At 36.1% G+C, this 7,951-nt stretch overlaps 1 pseudogene; it reads right to left on the bottom strand.

Moving 5' to 3' along the window:
* Positions 1–77: 77 nt before the first annotated feature.
* On the bottom strand, positions 78–2,900 carry LOC148934377 (uncharacterized; annotated as a pseudogene).
* Between the last annotated feature and the right edge of the window lie 5,051 nt (positions 2,901–7,951).

The following is a 7,951-nucleotide window of genomic DNA, read 5'->3' on the forward strand; positions in this document are numbered from 1 at the left end:
CAGTGGACCAATTAGTCAGGGCTGGACCTTTATCTTCAACAATCATGTTGTGCATGATAATACATGCGTACATGACATCAACCGACGCAGTCAATACACCACAGCCATGATGGACCCTTCACTGCTGCCCATCGAGCTTGGAGTACACCAAATGCCCGCTCCACATCCTTTCGTGCTGCCTCCTGACGACTCGCAAAATCGATCTTCTTTTCTTCTGTTTCGCATTTGATTGTCTTCGCGAAGACGAGCCACATAGGGTATATCCCATCCGCAAAATAATAGCCCATATTGTGCTGGTTGCCGTTGGTGATGAAACTGGCGGTCAGACCAACGCCCAAGCACTGGTCGTTGAAAAGGGGCGATGACTGGAGGACGTTGATGTCGTTGTTCGATCCGGCTACTCCAAAGTACGCATGCCAAATCCACAGCCGGTAGTCAGCTACCGCTTCAAGGATCATCGTGGGATTCTTACCCTTGAAACCGGTAGTGTACACCCCTTTCCAGGCGGCGGGGCAGTTCTTCCAGCCCAATGCATACAATCTATGTTGCCCAATATTCTCAGAAACCCGTGTTGAGACCCGTGCATATCCATCAGAGCCTGACAGTCATCGAGGGTAGGCTTCCAAAGATACTCATCACCGAATATCTCCCAAACGCCCTAACAAAAATACTTCAGGCAATCGCGGGCACTCGTCTCACCGATGTGGAGGTATTCGTCGAACATATCGGCCGCACCTCCGTATGCGAGCTGCTTGATTGTGGCAGTGCACTTCTATTTGGGCGTGTGGCCGGGTTTACCGGCCGCATCCTCCCTCATGCTGAAACATTCGTATAGACACTCTAAAGCGCCTACGATACACAGAAATAGCGGACGACGCATCCTAAAACGTCGCCGGAACATGTTCTCCCCAAACCGCGGCTCTGGTGCGAAGTAGTCCTCATACAACCGATGGTGTGCAGTGATGTGGTCCTGGGGGACTATAACTCGACGATGGATGGGTCGATGTACCGCCGGCTGCCGCTGCCGCTGTAAGGCGGCTTGTAACACACGATTTATCTCCCTCGATGTAACGGACCGCAACCGTTCTTTAATTCGCCGGCGTACGTCATCACCACCCGCACCACTACCACTGCCACTAGCCATTTTGGATATACTAAAAGAAGCGTAGAGAGAGAGAGAGAGAGAGAGAAACTCGTTAAAATAGATGGTGCGAATGAAATGAAGTTCAACGAGCTGTATATATAGAGTTTTTTTTTTAATTAAAAATCGGGACGTCTGCCGGGAACTTGCAATGGCGGACGTCGCGACGGACATCCTCCGAAGACCGCGGAACTCCGGTGTCCTCAACACACATCCGCGTCCACCGGGTTATTGCCTAATGGCGGACGTCCTGAGCGGACATTCGGCACTCCGGTTGGACGTCCGGCGGGATATCCGCCGTAGCGGATGCTCTAACAACATTTAAGGGGCTAACAATGTCTTATTCAGTGGGGCCCAATAAAGAGAATAAGAGGGGTGATTAAGCTTATTTTATGTGTGGGGCTTTTGGGCTTTTTGTGTGTGTTTTCATTTTGTGAATCCATATCCAATTAAACCGACGAGTGTGAGTGGTTGAAAAAATGTGAATGACACTACCAAGTACAAAAATACTTACTCCATTTCATGCTAAGTACTAACATTTCTACTTCAGCACATAATTTAATATAATACTATTATTTTATGAGTAAAGTAGAGAAAATAATACTCCCTCCGTCCCACTTTAGGGGTCATAGTTGAGTTCGACACGAGTTTTTTAAAATGTAAAGGAAAGTTAGCGAAAAAAGATAGTGGAATGTGAGTCCTACTTTTTTATATTAGTTTTATAATAAAATGTGAGTGGGAAAAAGTTAGTGGAATGTGAGGCCTAATACCATTTATGGAATATTCCAACCGGAACTCCTAAAGTGGGACACCAAAAAATGGTAAATCGGGACTCCTAAAGTAGGACGGAGGGAATAGTAAAAGAGAGGAAAAACATAGAAAGCGTAATATTTCTATATTTAAAAACATGTCATGTGACATGTTAAAAAGAAAAATGTATCTCTTAGAGTGAAACAGATGGATCAGTCACTAAAGTTTTTTTATATTTGAGGTGGAAATATTAATGAATAGATATAGTTAACCAGCAAATTCTGAAAATCTAAATTGAGTACTTTATTTGTCTCATTCAAAATCATACATTATTCTATTTTGAAATAATCTTGTCAAAGTGATGTATTTGTAAAAATAGAAATACATCTCTCTAATTTATCATCTCTACAATTAATAAACTAAATAATTTAAAAGAAATGTTTCACTTTTCAATAAGACGAGAGAGTAATATTGTTTCCGTATGGAATAAAATTAGTATTTATTTGGGCCTCCATATGCTTCTGAATGTGAGCCCAATTATTAATATTACAACGGACTATGGCCCTAGAAACGTAGAATGTCTGAATAGCGATACTTTAATTTTATTTGTAGTCACAATAAAATCTGACGTTGTATTTAAATATACTGATTCATATGAGAGAAATTTGAAAAACACATTTAAACATTAAAATATATAGCCATTATATATAGTGTTGTTTAAGTGTGTTTTCCAAATTCGGAAGTAGTGCAGTGTATATAATGCCAATGAAATGTACTCTCTTCGTTCCGTAGTAATGAAGTCATTTTGCTATTTTGGTACGTTCCATAATAATGGAGTCATTTCCTTTTTTAGTAAAAATCAACACATTTCTTCCCACTTACTTTACTCTCTCTTACTTTATTCTCTCTACAACTCTCTACCCTTTTCATTTCCTACCTTACTCTTCCTTTACTTAACTCACCTAACATAATTTTTCTTAATCTTCATGCTGAAAAGAATTGCCTCCATTACTATGGAACGGAGGGAGTACATATTTTCAAGGTATATGCATATATATTACAATTGGACCATTTTACCCCTTAATGACCTATTCACATTATATTAATACCGACCAAAAATCTTATATCTCCGTCATCCATTTTTTTATCTAAAGATTCATGCTTATCCTGAATTTTAATAAAATTAGGATGCATTTTAACCCTAACCTTATCATTTTATTCTACGTACGAAAGGTATATATGTGGTACTCCATCTGTCCCAAGGAAGATGATCTTTAGGCGGCACGAGTTTTTATACAGTTATATTTTATGTGGTAAGAGGAGAGAGTAAAATAAGAGAGAGGGAATAAAGTAGAGATAAAAGTATTTCTATTTTAAGTAATAGGTTAAGGGACAAATCAAAAAGGAAAATGGGTCACTTTCAATAGAACGGAGGGAGTACGTACGTATGTTTGAAGATAATGTTACCAAGAGTCAAATACATTAATTAGCTCAGCCCAATGATGGGGTCAAGCCGGGCCCAAATCCACAAGACCCTAACAGGCCGGGCGGTTCAATAAAATAATCTTGATAGCTATTTTCTTGTTTTTTTTTTTAGTATTTATAATAAATTTGGTACATAAGTGATCCATCCCGATTGAATAAAAAAGTATTATAATAGTAAGTTGAATGGGAAAAAAAATTGTGACTTTTGAGCCCAAGATTAATATAAATTGATTTTGATGAACTACTCCATCTGTCCCACAAAAATATGCACTTTTTCCGTTTTAGTTCGTCCTATAAGAATATGCACTTTCTAATTTTAGATATTTTTTTCTCTCTATTGAGGTGAGATCCATTCTCCACTAACAATACTTTAAGGTTGTGTTTGAATTGGTGTATATATTTCATTCAGATAAGAGTATAATTATTTTGCAACAATGTTTTTCTTGGTTTAGTTATTTTATTTATGATGTTTGAATTGACGATATATTATCATAGACTTTAATAATATATGTTTGATTTGCTATATACTATCACATTATAGTGTGAAATTCCAAAACTATCATTTGAGAACAAAAGCGGCAATGTGTGGAAGTATATTAAATATGAGGGTATATTAGTAATTCTATTTAATTTGAGATTGAAATTATGTTACCCAGATTATTATCACTGAAAACTTGGTGATAGTAAAACATCCATTTTCTGCCCAAATTCAACGGGCCATTGCCCTTTCAAAGGGCCACGCAGTTAATTTATAAGCCAAATCAAACACCCGATAGGACCATTAGAAGCACTCTAAATGTCCCTATCTGCCAATTCAAACAAGCTATAATTATTTTTTCTTTCTATCTTTATTTTATTTTATCAATTTTGCATTAAAATTCGTGCCGATTTCTCAAAGTGCATACTTTTTGGGGACAGAGGGAGTATTATATTAGCCGACATATGATAGCAGTGGGAGTGTGGGAGGTACCACATAAAATTAATTGGACAGGTAGAAACACAATGCAAATGAATGGTGGGTTGTGAAGTAGAAATAATACTAGGACAAGCATTTACTAACACAATATGCTTTCCTCTCTTCACCACTACATATTATTCTACTTGTACTACTATATATTTTCTACTTTTTTTTTTCAGAGTCACCAAAATAAATGTTTCAACATTCACATGTAAAAGATACTCACGTGACGTTTATTTATTGTATTTTTCATTGAAGACCAACCCCAGTAGTTTCTGCCCAAACTCTTTAATATTCTTCCTCATCGTGTTTAATTGACTAGGGTTTCACCACGTTGCGTGAAAAGTTTTTTCCTATTTTTATTGCCAAAGTAAATTTATCCTGTTTATTTACCTTATGAGTTATGATACATCTACTCTTCTAGAGTTTTTAAAATTTCATAGTCCCTTGTGATGTGAGCTATACCCCATTATACACACTTCATGAGATAAAGGGGTGTATGGATAAGCGCTAATTTTTTAAAATTTGATTTAAAAATATATTTGTAAGTAATTTTTGATAGGGGTTTTTCCATAACATTATTTCAAAAAAATTGGATAAAATTGGAGATATTATAGGACAAAAAAATTAATCATTAAGCCCCCTACACATCTCTTTGTGTTTGACGATTATATATAAATAAAAAAAATTAAAATAAGAACACATTTTAGGTCATATAATTTTAAGGTAAATGAGTTATCTACCCTTTAATTGATTATTTGGATATTAAATTGTGGAGTCAATGCTCATATGCATTCTCATGTGGCAATGCCCCATTTACAAGGCCGACAATATTTACTAGAAATTAGTGAGTTAAAATATATTTATGATTAATGATTTGTGTTAATTAATATTGGAATTAAGAGTGGTATATAGAATGGAAAATGTGATAAGACGAAAATGCTAAGGAAAAGGGATGGGTGATTTGTGGGGACAAGAAGAGCATCTGGTTTTGGAGCTTTGGGTGATTCCACTCAATATTTCACTTCTCCTATAAATTTAAATTAAAAACCCCTCAATGCAATATATATGTATGTGAACCAATTTGTGAAAAAAGAGTAAATGTAAATGTGTAGTGTCCCAGTAGGGTTGGTTGGTTGCTTGAGAAATGCACACAATTCTTCTTTACGGCTGTTATGATGAGTCGCTTTCAACCTATGCATTTCGTTATTATTATTATTGATTATTGATGCTGCTCTTTCATTTCTGGGATCTGCTGCCACTCAATTCTTTCCTCTACTTTTGTTAAATGCTATGCAAACATAAAAATATACTTTTTTCTCTATTTAATTAATTTGTTTCCTTCTTCCAACCAAAATCATCAAATCTGTTTTACATGGATGTTGTCTTTACACTACTCAAAATAATGTATTGGGTGCAGTAGCATTTAATTAGATTTTAATGAAGTTAAAAGCAGTTTTTTTCATTAAAGTAGGAGGTAAGCAATTTCATGGAAAAGATGAAGAATCTGACAGTAAGCAATGTAAATCCAATGATCTGTCTGGGTTAGTAAAATAGAAGAAACTCCCTAGCAGCTTATATAGCTTCATAGCTTCTATATTTAATTTATAGCCTCTGCATTTCCCCCTAGCTTTACCTTTGCAAATTATCATGACTCTTTTCTCTACTTCCCTTTTCCCCTAATATCTCCACTATATTTCTACCCCTGTCCCTTTGTTTATTTTCATTTATTTCTAACTTCTTAAATCAAGGTAGTTAAAGCATGGGATTAAAGAGCATCACCGGGGATGGGTATGCACGTCCCAACGTGCATGCACTGTTGTCTCGCGGCATCGGAGGAGTGACACGTCCTGAGATGGCACGCCTTCATGTACCATTTCACGCGGCACGTACAAGCCACACATATGTTAAAGTGTATAAAAAAAATATGCTTGTAGCGGCTTATATTATAAAATTTCCATTTCCCCAATTTATGAGAATAAATTATCACATCGCTGTGTCATTTATTATTACTCTCTCGAGTCCTCAATAAATGCCCATATTTCCTTCTTTGGACGGACCCTAATAAATGTGATGGGAATCCTGATGTTCAACATCATATAATATAACACCATCGAGGACCATCGATTGATTGAGATCCGAGAAGAGGGTGAAGACATGTAAAGGAGCCACGCTGGAGCTGGGGCGTAATATGCAGATAAAGTGATTCCCAAATTCACTTCTAAGACCATGCCTCAACTGAAGTCCGGGAGAGGAAGTTATGGCCATTATATGAAAGTCGCGAATTTCAAAATGAATCGTGCGGACTGGGCGTTTTGATGCAGTGTATTCCAGAGTTTGCAGGAGCTAGGTGTTTTCAAAGGCCGATTTCACGTGGCCGAAATTTGTCCATAAATTAGCTTTTTGTGCCAGACTCTGCTATTTTGCTATCTTTTTGACTCCTAGTATAAATAGTCATGTTAGAGTTTGTTCAAATTAGCTTTTGACTTATACTATTGAATATTAAAAAGTCCCAATATTGAGCATCCATCTTCGCCTTTGCAAATTTATCAAAATCTTTTGTAGTTGCATTGTTCTTTTTATTGGGCTATGCTTGCTAATTCTTGTGCGCTAGTTTAGTTAGTTCTTGTGTGCTAGTTTAGTGGAGCTATTAGGTTTTTGTTTTAGTGAAAGTAGCATTTGTGTTGTTTTCACATACTTCATGGCTTCTAGAATTAGTGAATACTTGTCTAGTTGTATATCCTGTGGTGAATTGTGCTACTTTTGTGGATTTAACATATTTGAGAGCAAATAAGGGAGAGTATCCTAGTTACCAAATTTCTAAGCCCTCCGAGTGACATTGAGTGTGAGCCTGAGGAAAAAGGGGATATACATTGTGGAAGTGAGCTCCTCACTAAAATCTATTGTGTGTGAGTTGTGATTTTACTAACTACACTTGGACTAGCTCCTAGTGTATTGTTTGTTGCTCGAGTAGGTATACTTTTATGGATAATAACACCAAAGTTCTTGATTGACAACTTAACTTATTGAGCAGTGAAAGGAAGTTATCTTGAAATAGTTGGGAACGAGGAGAACCAGAGTTAGAATATAAAGATAGACACCGCCACAGTGATGAGAGATATGTAAACCATACACACTAGGAGGATATAGCCGAGAGAGACATGATAGGAGTAGCTACGAGTCAATGTACGATAATGATGGACTTGATAGATGAAGAGAAGGGAATGAGTTCCAATATTCCATGGAGAATTTATTTCATGAATAATAAATAAAGTTTTAAACTAGAAAATTCTTCGAAAATAATATTAATTTAATTCTAAGTTTCATAGCAGACAAAAAAATTAAATTAATGGATAATAAAAATCATACATGCGGGAAATAGTATAAATAAAATGGAACCCAAGTTTTCATAATTTAGAAATTGGATGGGAGATCTTATATTATTTTCTATATCGGTACAAAATAATATTTCGTTGCATATGTATTAAGTCACAATTGATTTAATTAATAAATATTCAATGGGCTAGTTCAATTTAATTCATCCATGACTCCCTAATCTAGCTCAAAGAATGATTAATAATTTGAAAGTTATGGTACTTGTTATTTTATTTCTTTTC

This window comes from Salvia hispanica, chromosome 1, assembly GCF_029641045.1.
Source record: "Salvia hispanica isolate PSC_SH4W2 chromosome 1, Shi_PSC_v1, whole genome shotgun sequence".
Classification (NCBI taxonomy): Eukaryota; Viridiplantae; Streptophyta; class Magnoliopsida; order Lamiales; family Lamiaceae; genus Salvia; species Salvia hispanica.